Consider the following 12,236-nt stretch of genomic DNA (forward strand, 5'->3'; position numbering starts at 1 on the left):
AGCAGCTAAAGTGGCCCCACCATTCTTTTAGGAATGCCATGTTTTCTTTGCAGCCCCACTGAAAGACGGGCACAGATGGATGAAAAGTGGCTCCCAATTCTTCTGAAACAGCCCCAATCCTGATAGAATCACAATGATGATAAAACTGCAGGAAGAGGCCCAAAGGTTCTTTTCCAGGAGGCAACAGGACATCTTTCTTTGAAGATGTTTCGCTTTTCATCCATAGACATGCAGGAAGTGACAACCCTCAGATGTCAGACAATAGCCACTTCTCTGTTGTGTCAGGACATCTATGGTTATCTGTCTTCCCTTCACAGATGTTGTGAACCTAGCCTTGCAATGGCCATAAGACATCTTCGGTGTGCAGTGAGAAGGCTTAATGACATATACAGTCCACGTTTTGGGCTATGGCTATATGATGTCAATGTGTTTCAATCAGGGGTGCGTTCTACTTATCTTTACTACCGGTTCACAGTGCACCCACGCGCTCTCCTGCACATGCGCAGATCACCTATGATGATGTCCGGGTCAGTGGGCAGAGCCTCCCACCAGTTTTACCACCGGTTCTTGCAAACCAGTCCGAACCGGGGGCAACCCACCACTGGTTCCAATGTTCCGCCACTAACAAGCTTCCTTTTTGCCAGTGTTTCCCACCTGGTCTTCTTCATCTTCCATAAAAGGAAAGGAAATGCTACCACTTCTCCCTCCATCTTTTTCCCACCTTGCTCTAGAGCAGGGATTTTTTTAAAAAATTGTCATTTTGCCTACCTTTAGTATAATCTTAATACATGGTATGGTTTTCCCAGTTGCAATGTACGGCTGTGAAAGTTGGACCATAAGGAAGGCTGAGCGCCAAAGAATTGAGGCCTTTGAACTATGATGCTGGAGAAGACTCCTGCGAGTCAACTCAAATACTTTGCCCACCTAATGAGAAGGAAGGACTTACTGGAGAAGAGCCTAATGCTGGGAAAGATTGAGGGCAAAAGAAGAAGGGGATGACAGAGAATGAGGTGGCTGGATGGAGTCACTGAAGCAGTCAGTGTGAGCCTAAATGGTAAATACGACTTTGCTAACTAACAACAACAAATACATACCTCCCCTAAAATTCCAAATATCACAATGAACTCAAACAAAGAAGGAAGAGAAAGAAGATTTTATATTGTAATAATGTATAGCTGAAGATTCTTCACTCCCCCTCTGGATTCTGTCTGCACTTTCCTAAGGGAAGTACCCTCATATTTTTAAAAACTTCACTCTAGAGAAATGTTTAACCTGATCTCTTGCAGAAGACTTTGAAATTAGGCCAAGTGCTGGTTGCCAGGTGACTCCACATCTGATCCTTTTGTGCAACCTGAACAAGTACTCTGAAATGGCTTCTCTTTCAGGAATTCTCTGTGCCTTTTTTCACAGGAAGGCTCCACCCTATTTTTTGAGATGGCGAGCATCCCAGCCAAGGAAACAACACACATTTTTCCAATCATTCATGGCCGCCTTTCGCTGAAGGCATGTCCAATTCACATGGGCTGGGAACACACAGCCAAATGCTGAAATCACCCAGGAGCTTTACAGGTGCTGTAGTTACTCATCAATGGGTTGCAAAATTATCCCAATGAAGAAGCGGTTTTTCATGTAGAAATGTGGTGGTTTTTCACAACCTCCCTTTCAGTTGCTATTCCAGGTGGTCAGAGAACTGAGAAGTTTTAGGGAAATCATCCTGTTTTTTTTAAAAAAAATAAAACAAAACACATGGGTTTGTTTAATAAAACAGAAGTAAAGGGAAAAAAACCAATACAGCACTGTAACGGAGTGGAGTGGAGTGGATGGAATGGAATGGAATGGAATGGAATGGAATGGAATGGAATGGAATAGAATAGAATAGAATAGAATAGAATAGAATAGAATAGAATAGAATAGAATAAACAGAGTTGGAAGGGACCTTGGAGGTCTTCTAGTCCAGCCCCCTGCTTAGGCAGAAAACCCTACACCACTTCAGAAAAAATGGTTGTCCAATCTCTTCTTAAAAACTTCCATTGTTGGAGCATTCACAACTTCTGGAAGCAAGTTGTTCCACTGATTAATTGTTCTAACTGTCAGGAAATTTTTCCTTAGTTCTAGGGTGCTTCTCTCCTTGATGAGTTTCCACCCATTGCTTCTTGTCCTGCCCTCAGGTGCTTTGGAGAATAGCTTGACTCCCTCTTCTTTGTGGCAGCCCCTCAGATATTGGAACACTGCTATCACATCTCCCCTAGTCCTTCTTTTCCTTAAACTAGACATACCCAATTCCACCAACCGTTCTTCTTATGTTTTAGCCTCCAGTACCCTAATCATCTTTGTTGCTCTTCCCTGCGCTCTTTCTAGAGCCTCAACATCTTTTTTATGCTGATGGGGAAAAGAACCTAACAACAAAACATGTATGCATGGAAGGCTTTTCATACATGCTGGGATGTCTATAATGGAACCACAATCTTGACAAAAAAAAAAGTTCTTTCCTTTTTTAAGTGCACTTTAAAGGTAGAGTGGATCTTTGATCATCTGGTCATCTGGTCAAGATGGTCATGGCTACTATCTTGACTTTTTTGACTCTCCCTTGAGGACAGCATGGTATATATGAATGTGCAGACATAATTTTAATACAAGGTGACCCATACATCGTCATATCCACCCATAATCTACATAAAAATCTACATGTGTAAGCAAGCTTTCTCGTAAATCACAAGGGACATCAGGGCTTCAAGCCACTAAGTAATTAGGGCCATATTTTATTTTCCTAATCTTGAACAACTAATTTCATAGCAATAGGAAAGATTAAGAGAACCCATTTCCACTGTCCAGGTATCAATATTCATGTAATAAATATGTGGATCAAAAGAATATAGACATCTGAAGATATTTCACATTACCCCAAAGAAGTCAAATGCATATATGTAATTAATCTTCCCACAAAATGTTATAACTTCATATGGCAAAATATTTTAGGTTAAAGAGGTGTTACCTTCACTGCTTTTCAAAAAACAATTATTTTCAATGCAATGCTGTCTCCAGTTCTAGCTCTGATGGTCACAACTGTCTCACTTAGTAGGAACAACTGACGGTAAATTTCATTACCTCGTTTTAGTAACTTTGTCCATTACTATAGTTGGGTCGGGACCTTCAGAGTTGAAAGGATTGAATGGTAACATCACAGTTGCCCACAGGGACATCCAGTTTTGGGCTCCTTTCATATCTCCTTTAAGTTGCCCACCAAAGTGGTACATATTAATATACTCATGGTTGCCCACTTTCAAACTGCTGGATTGGCAGGAGCTGAAGCATGTGATGGGAGCTCACCCTATTTCACGGTAACAACAGGGTCTCAAATGAGAGCCTGCCAATTGTCAGTCCAGCGTCCTAACCTCATGAGCCACCATACTCCTTCCTACCATGCCCCTTCACTTTGTCTACTTGAACACCGAATACAAGCTGGGCAGATACGACCACATAGACGATCCTCACTCTGTCGAGGACCTTGGAGTACTTATCTCAAACGATCTACATGCCAGAGCTCACTGTTACAGCATTGCCAAAAAGGCATTAAGAGTTGTTAACCTAATCTTGTGAAGCTTCTTCTCCAGTAATATTGTACAGCAAACTAGGGCATACAAAACCTTTGCTAGACCAATTCTCGAATACAGCTCATCTGCCTGGAATCCGCACTGTGTATCGGACATTAATACAATTGAGCGAGTCCAGAGGTATTTCACGAGAAGAGAACTCTACTCCTCTTCTCACAATAGAATACCTTATGCCACCAGGCTTGAAATTTTGGGCTTGGACAACCTAGAACTACACTGCTTATGGTCTGACCTAAGCGTAGTACACAAAATTATTCACTACAATGTCCTTCCTGTCAATGACTACTTCAGCTTCAACCACAATAATACACGAGCAAACAACAGATACAAACTCAAGTTAAACCGCTCCAAACTGGATTGCAGAAAATACGACTTCAACAACAGAGTGGTCAATGCCTGGAATGCACTACCTGACTCTGTTGTTACATCCTCAAAATCCCATAACCTTAATCTTAAACTGTCTACTGTGGACCTCACCCCATTCCTAAGAGGTCTGTAAGGGGCGTGCATAAGCCCACCAGCATGCCTACCATCCCTGTCCTACTGTCCCCATTTATTCGTACCCATTTCCTGTGTTCATATCCATGTTTATACTTGTATCTGTTATCTCGTACATGTTTGACAAACTAAATAAATAAAATAAATAAATATATATATATATAGTTCTGACTTTTTCCATCTTGAAATTTAATTAATCCCATGCTTGCATTATTATTCTTATTAGGCACACATTTTTTTTGGTGTCATTTCCTAACATGCACATTTTTGTTTGTAATTCCTTCTAATGTGTACCAGGTTTGTAAAGAGTTTTGCTAAGCATTGTTAAACTAGTAAGTTACTTCCACTAATATTTGTTCACAGATCTTTCCCTACTATATTTGGAACAACTATGTTGCAAATTCTGGAGAAGCGTCGATTTTGAAGGACACATGACTTTGGGTTTTGACATCGGCTTGGACATGCAAATTACATACCTTCTTATTTAAATGCAAACTAAACAAACATCGTTTCATTCTCAACCTCTCCATCTTGCTATGTAGCCCTGGTCATAAACAGCAGGGATTAATTCCTTAAAAATGGAGTCATTGCTCACATTTCTTCATCAGCTGAAAGGTCAAAGAATCACATGCCTGGAAAACAAAATTGAGACTCAGAGAACGGTGACGTGTTCACTGATTAAGAAAGAAACCCTTCAATAATTTGTTCTTCTTAATCCCAATCCTCCTCCTCTTTTAGCCACATGTTATCCACTGGTTCTGTCCAGTTCTAGTGATCACTGAAGTCTCACCCCAACCCTTGGCCAAGTGATGTATAAAGAGGCCCAGAGAGCAGCAGAAAATGTAGGCATCATTTGACTTGACTCCCAATTGTGTGAATTCCTTGGAGGTGAGTTCTGTATTTTATTTTTTTGAGGGGGGAGGGAAGTTTGCAGACTGAGAACTCAAAATCAGGAAAGAGTGAGCTGGTGTTCTCCAGATGTTTTGTGTTCATAAACCTTGGATGTCTTCCACAGCAGGGAAGAGGGATAGACAGAGATGATCTGTCTTTTAAAACTAGTTTAAAAGAATGCAGACAGGACTAAATCGTCACTCCCTAGGTTAGATGACGAGGAGAAGGCCAGAAAAAAAAAAATTCTTTGTTTCACATATTTAAAACCCAGTTTCATTCAGCGTGGCTAATGAAACGAAACCTGGAACACAATTATGGTTTCAAAGTTTCTTTGCTTACAGGAAGGGTGAAACTATTTATAATGAACGGAGCATTGTTACGGGGTTTTATTTATTTAGATTTAGGTGTTGCCCTGCTCCCAAACAACCCTGGGCAGTTCAGGTATTCAGAGAAAGAACAAGATTAAAAACACAGTCCAATGTGCGTAAAGAAGAGATGGCTACAAGGAATTTCAGCTCTTTGTTTGTGGCCATTTCTTGTGTTCACCAGAGGTCTGCAGCTATAGATGACAACTGCATCCATACAACACTCTTTTTTAGGGGGGAAATCTCTTGTTTGGTCAGGGTCCTGTTGTGGTTAAACTGTTGGACCAGGAATGGGGAAACTCCAATTCTAGGCCTCCCTCAGCCCAGGAGTTTGGTAGCTTAATTTGGGCAAATTTCTCTCTCAATCCAACCCATCACACAGGGATGTTGTTGAGGGGAGAGAATAGATGGAGGGAAGTCTAGGCATTGCAATTAATCAAATAAAGGATAATATTTGTAACTCAGAGCTGAAATGAGGGGGTCCTTGGTGCTTCTGAGCTGGGTTGTTTTCTTGCAAATGTTTCATTACTCAAACTAGTAATATCAACAGTGTACTGATGATATTACTTTGTTCGGTAATGAGAGTACTGGGGATCCCTCATTAATCAAATAACTTAATAAACTTTCCTACTTCCCCCAATCTATTTCTGCTTAATGACAATCACTTGTTCACTGTTGCTATCTAGCATTAATCATCACAAGTCTTTCTCTTCTTTTATCTTTATCTTTATTTGATTTATATACCGCCCTACTCCCAAAGGACTCAGGGCGGTGAACAGCCAAACGATAAAATACATAAATACAAAATTTAAAAACAGAATAAAACCGAATTAAACAATTTGGCCCAGACAAATTTAAAACATCCCAATCATTTAAAAACAGATTTAAATTTTCATATTAAAAAGAAAAAAGGAAAAGATTAGGCCAGGCCCGCCTGGTGGAATAAAGTCATCTAAGTGGTGCCCTTACAAAGACACACTTGTTCCATTAAAAAAAACCCATAAATTAATAATAGCAATAGCACTTAGACTTATATACCACTTCACGGTGCTTTTACAGCCCCCTCTAAGCAATTTACAGAGTCATTCTATTGTCCCCAACAATCTGGGTCCTCATTGTACCGACATTGGAAGGATGGAAGGCTAAGTCAACCTTGAGCCTTTCAGAATCGAACTCCTGGAGTGAGCAGTGAGTTAGCCTTGCAGTACTGCCTTCTAACCACTGTGCCACGACAAGATAAACAATAAAGAATAAAGAGAGAATAAGGATAGAAATTTGAAAAAAAGTAGAAAGGAAAAAAACAAATAAGATACAAAGAATGACTTTGTAAGATAAGGAACTCTTACATTTGACTCTTAGTTTAAGACTGTAATAAAATGTACACGGGGAAAATACAAGGACACACTTGTTGTGTAGTGAAAAATAGATCAGGGCACCTAGGCAAAATGTCACAGAAACAGGTTGCTATCCTCAAATTCTTCTCCTTGAAACATGTACCCTGCATTCAAAGATAGTATTTCCGTATTTTCTATGCTAAAGACATTTTTTTTTGAAGTTATCTTGCACTTTTGCTAAATCACTTCCTCTTGGCTTTACTGCAACAGTGTTAATTTGAAAGCAGGACTTTTGCAATTGATTTCGCAAGGGTTGATGCCCAACCAAGCATGCACATTACTAGATGGCATGTTTGCAAGCTGCCTTGGATGCATCTAACAGAAAAGTGGACACATCTCTTGTATGAGAGCAGGCAGTTTTCTGTGTTCACTGTAGTTATCTGTGTTTCCCTGAAAATAAGACCAGATGTTATATTAATTTTTGCTTCAAAAGATGCATTAGGGCTTATTTTCTGGTTAGGTCTTATTTATAGGGAAATACGGTACTAAATGTGTCTGTCTGTCTGACGATCTTAACTGGGGCTTATTTTTGGAGTAGGGCTTATATTACGAGTATCCTGAAAAATTATGCTAGAACTTATTTTCCAGTTGGGTCTTATTTTCAGGGAAGCAGGGTATTCACTGTGTCAAAAGAAATTAGTACAGGTAGTCATCAACTTACAACAGTTCACAGTTATGACTGTTCAAAGTTACAACGGCACTGAAAAAAGTGACTTATGCCCGTTTTTCACACTTATGACTATTGCAGCATTCCCATCATCACGCGATTTACTTTCAGATGCTTGATCACTGACTCATATTTGTGATTGTGGTTGAAATGTCCTGGTGTCATTTGATCTCCTTTTGTGACTTTCTGACAAGCAAAGTCCATGGGGAAACCAGATTCACTTAGCAACCATGTTACTAATTTGACAGCTGCAGTGATTCGCTTAACAAATGTGACCGGCAAAGTCTTAAAATGGGACAAAACTCACTTAACTAATTTCTCACTTAGCAAACATAAGTTTTGGGCTCAATTGTGATCGTACGTTGAGGACTACCTCTACTGTTAGAATAGTCTTCCTGGTTTTGAAGTGCCTAAGGAACACCCTGCCAGAAATACATTAAAATAAGTGAAGCTACCCTTTTCATCCTGTTTAGCTCTTTTTCCACTTTCCACAGCCTATGCCCCAAAGTTAGACACTTTAAACTCAAATTCAGTTTATTTTATTCATCAAATTTAGGTGTCGTCCATTTCACTCAGAGTGATTCAGGGCGGTGTACAATTAAAACCTAAAAACCACATTAAAATATGCTACTTCAGAAATAAACAGATATAAACAAGAATTACATTAGAAAGGCATTTGCATTAAAAAGTAAAAGGCAGGGCAAAAACCATCAAGCTGTCAAACATGTTGTTCTGTGCTCAATAAGACGCATGCAAGTTATCAGACTCAGGTGTCCATCATTTACTGATAACCTTCAGTTCCTGTTGACCACTCAAACATATGGATACAGATCGTCCTCAATTTAACAACAATTCATTTAGCAACAGTTCAAAGTTACAATGGCACTGAAACAACTGACGTATGACTGCTTTTCACACTTACAATCGTTGTACCATTCCCATGGTCACATAATGAAAATTCAGACACTTGGAAATTGACTCATATTTATGACAATATTGCAATGTCATCAGTGGTGGGTTTCAAAAATTTTTACTACTGGTTCTGTGGGTGTGGCTTGGTGGGCATGGCATGGCTTGGTAGGCGTGGCTTGGTGGGCGTGGCAGGGGAAGGATACTGTAAAATCTCCATTTTCACCCCACTCCAAGGGAAGCTTACTGCAAAATCCCCATTTCCTCCCAATCAGCTGGGACTTGGGAGGCAGAGAATAGATGAAGGTGGGGCCAGTCAGAATTTTTACTACCGGTTCTCCGAACTACTCAAAATTTCCGCTACCGGTTCTCCAGAACTGGTCAGAACCCCCTGAAACCCATCTCTGAATGTCATGCAATCACCTTTTGCGACTTTCTGACAAGCAAAGTCAATGGGGGAAGCCACTTAACAACCATATCACTAGTTTAATAACTGCAGTGATTCACTTATTAAATGTGACAAGAAAGGTCATAAAATGGGGCAAAATTCATTTGACAAATGTCTTGCTTAGCAACAGAAATTTGGGGCTCAATTGTGGTTGTAGGTTGAGGACTACCTGTACTAAAGTTCTTCACCGCTATGCTTTTTGTTTGTTTGTTTCTACTTATCACTATTGTTACTAGCTGTAGTATTTCCTAATGGTCTACAGTCTGCCCGAATCAGTAACACTTCTTAGTTTTTAACTCATGGTCAAAGTGAGTTAAATGCTGCCACCTGATGGATATTTATATAGTGGAAAAAGATGTTTCGCTTATCATCTAAAAAGTTTCATCAGCTGTTACAACTGAAGCTTCTGGCATGAGAAGTGAAACATCATCTTTGTCTTCCTCAAAAAACAGTCCAGTTGCCTTTTGAAAAATAAAAAAGAAAAAAAAGGGGGGGGGGAAGCACTTTTGAGACAACTATGACCTGGATGACATAGACATACAGTGGAAGAAATTTAAAAGAATCTTCTGCTACCATGTTCTAAAATAGAGGTCACTCAATGCAGACTTTCTATCATCTTATTCTGTTACATATATAAATCCTTCTTTTCAAGTTGCTTCCTTCCAGATATTATAATGCCTTGGAATTATGGAGGAACTGGGGATGTTCAGTCTAAAATCTCATTGTCTCTTTTGAGACAATGGGTTGACCTTCAAAAATAGAAAGCGCCAACTTTGGGAAAGATCATAAAATCTGTCCCAAAATTAACAGACATTTACTCAGTTGTCACCATGCCAAAAACTAATTCATGCTTATTATCTCAAAATACTATAAATATTAAAGTAGCACGGATATCCTTTAATCTTTTTGATCTGCACAAATTTTCTCCTATCAAACGGAACAAGCATGACCAGCCATGTTGAAGGTCGCAAGGACAATTGTTTAAATTGTTTTTATTTTAGCCAGTCACAAATTAGGCAGCTCTTGTCCTGATCTTCCTCCTTTTGTTCTCTGGTTTCAGGTCCATCTCTGAAATCAGCTATGCTTCTGGTTCTGAAGAAATGGGGCTGTGTGATGTTCTTCCTGCTGATGGCACCTTGTATGATTGCAAGCCAAACCTTCTTTGCGAATCCTCGGCACAAGAAGTTTCTAAGGGAGCACCAAGACTTTCCCCAGACCAAAGTTGTGGGGCAGAATTACTGCATGGCTATGATGCAACAAAGGGGCATGTCCAGGCCCTGCAAAACCACCAACAGTTTTGTCCATGCCCCTCACAACCAGCTGAAGGACATCTGCACCTGGGCTGGGACCCATTATCGCAGAGCTTTGAGGCTCAGCAAATCCGTCTTCTCTGTCACCACCTGCAACCTGCAAGGAATGTCACAAGGCCAGTGTCGTTATTTGTCTCAGACAGGACAACGACAAATCCTTATCAACTGTGATTCTTCCGGTTGGCCTGTCCATTTTGAAGAGAGCAACTTCATGTAGAGTCGATCCACTCAAAACTACGACAATATACTTTGGGTTATTTCATAAGAGTCGATGCAATACGAGCCATAATCCTTGCTTCCCTTTTGTATGTATAGCGTAGTGTTCAAAGAAATGTTCATCTGGGTTAGGTTTTAAGTAGGAAGAAAGACACTGGAAAAATGGAGACTGCTTAGAAAGATGGTTTAATGGTGGACAGGACCACATGGTTCGAGGTCCTGGGCAAAAAGAGCACATGGGTGAGAGAGAGAGAAAGAGAGAGATTTATACCCTCCCTTGGGCCCCGTATTGTAGCTTCCTGTTTCTGTGTAAGACATGCACTCTGATTGGTTGTCAGTCTCCCATGGGGCCATGCAGGGGTAACTTTGTAGGTTGTCTTGAGTTGAATCTTGCTTGGTTGAATCTTGCTGAGTGATGCAATCTCCCCAGGTGCCATGTGTTGAGTTCTGTTGCTAGATGGGTAAAGGGCTAATCCTATCATGTTCTGAGGGCCATGTCTTAATCCCATCACCCTGGAGCTGAAGGGGGGTGGGGCGGGAGGGGAGCTGCTTTGTCTTTAAAACATGTTTCTCCTTTTCTCATCCAGGGAAATATAATATTCTGCCTTTTTAATATTTCCTAAAGTATTTCATTCTTCTAGGAGGGGGGTGAGTGCTAACTTTCCTCAGTGGTGTAATACAACACTTCCTAATCTCATGATATAATGAATCTGGCAGGCCAGGTTATCCAATAGATTTCTGAATCTGCCAGGCCAGGTTATCCCATAGATTTCTGCAAAGTTCCAGTTCAGAATTGATCTGAAATTCGACGTCTAGGTGGAACTGACAATTTGGGTTGAACCATCATATTCAAATGTACAGCTCTGAATTAACATTTCAAAAAGACTTACCGGTATGCCAAATTGATCCATATGATCTCAATTGGTACAACTGATCTGATGTATAATATGGAACATTCCACATAGGCTCACCCATTGGGATTGGGGTCATTTTACTTCTCTCAGGAAGAGTTCATCTCTATCCAGAAGGGTTCAAGGACACCTTAATCGTCTCCCCAATATTTACAGGTATCCTTTGACAAATAATATCTGAGAATATATGAGAATTATGATCCCTGCATGTAAGAAAAACCTCTAAAATCTATTCTTTTGCTCATGATGATGGGTGGAGAAGAGGAAGGGTTCTGAGAATTAAATAAAGCTTGTTTGGGATGGAATTGAACTCCTCTTACTCAAAAAAACCCTACAAGTTCCCCATTTGGGAATCTTCTCCAATTCCAAGTTTCACAAGATGCGTTGAGCATTCATCAACATGACAAAAGCAGCATTGCACTGCAGGTTCCTCCCCTTTAATAAATGCAAGTAATATCACAATACATCTCCCAAAGGGGTGTGCTTTCTGTGCAATGCTGTTTCTATCCTTTACTCAATTTTTTGAAACAGAGAAAGAGGCTCTATTGAAACTGCCCCCATCTATATGCTTAATTATTGGTTATTTCAGAAATAGGCAAGGTCTGTTTCTGAAAGCAATCTTTGAAGGATCCATACAATTATATACAGACTTAACTTCGGGACATAAAAGTTAAGGTTCAGCTATAGGGAAATTGCAGTAGACATTTAGCAAAGTTTTGCTTGTATCCTTGATAAAATAAATAATGGAAATGATTGTGATCTCTCTTTTTTATGAGAAGAATTAATTACAGGTAATCCTTAACTTACAACAGTTCATTTAGTGACCGTTCGAAGTAACAACAGCACTGGAAAACGTGACTTATGGCCTTACTTACAACCGTTGCAGCATCCCCAGGGTCACGTGATCAAAACTGAGACTCGTGGGAATTGACTCACATTTATGACGGTTGCAGTGTCACGGGGTCATGTGATCACGTTCTGCGACCTTCCGACAAGCGAAGTTGATAGGAAAACCA

The 12,236-nt window shown here is 40.2% G+C and overlaps 1 long non-coding RNA gene across 1 annotated transcript; it reads left to right on the top strand.

Annotated features, from left to right (window-relative positions):
- Nucleotides 1-4,851: 4,851 nt before the first annotated feature.
- Nucleotides 4,852-11,974, top strand: LOC148113896 (uncharacterized). The gene is made up of 2 exons (XR_015733680.1): nucleotides 4,852-4,997; nucleotides 9,844-11,974. It is a non-coding gene; the product is annotated as an uncharacterized LOC148113896 (long non-coding RNA).
- The last annotated feature ends 262 nt before the right edge of the window (nucleotides 11,975-12,236 follow it).

The sequence above is a fragment of the Pantherophis guttatus genome, chromosome 4, assembly GCF_059756535.1.
Source record: "Pantherophis guttatus breed Tessera chromosome 4, ASM5975653v1, whole genome shotgun sequence".
In the NCBI taxonomy this organism is placed as follows: Eukaryota; Metazoa; Chordata; class Lepidosauria; order Squamata; family Colubridae; genus Pantherophis; species Pantherophis guttatus.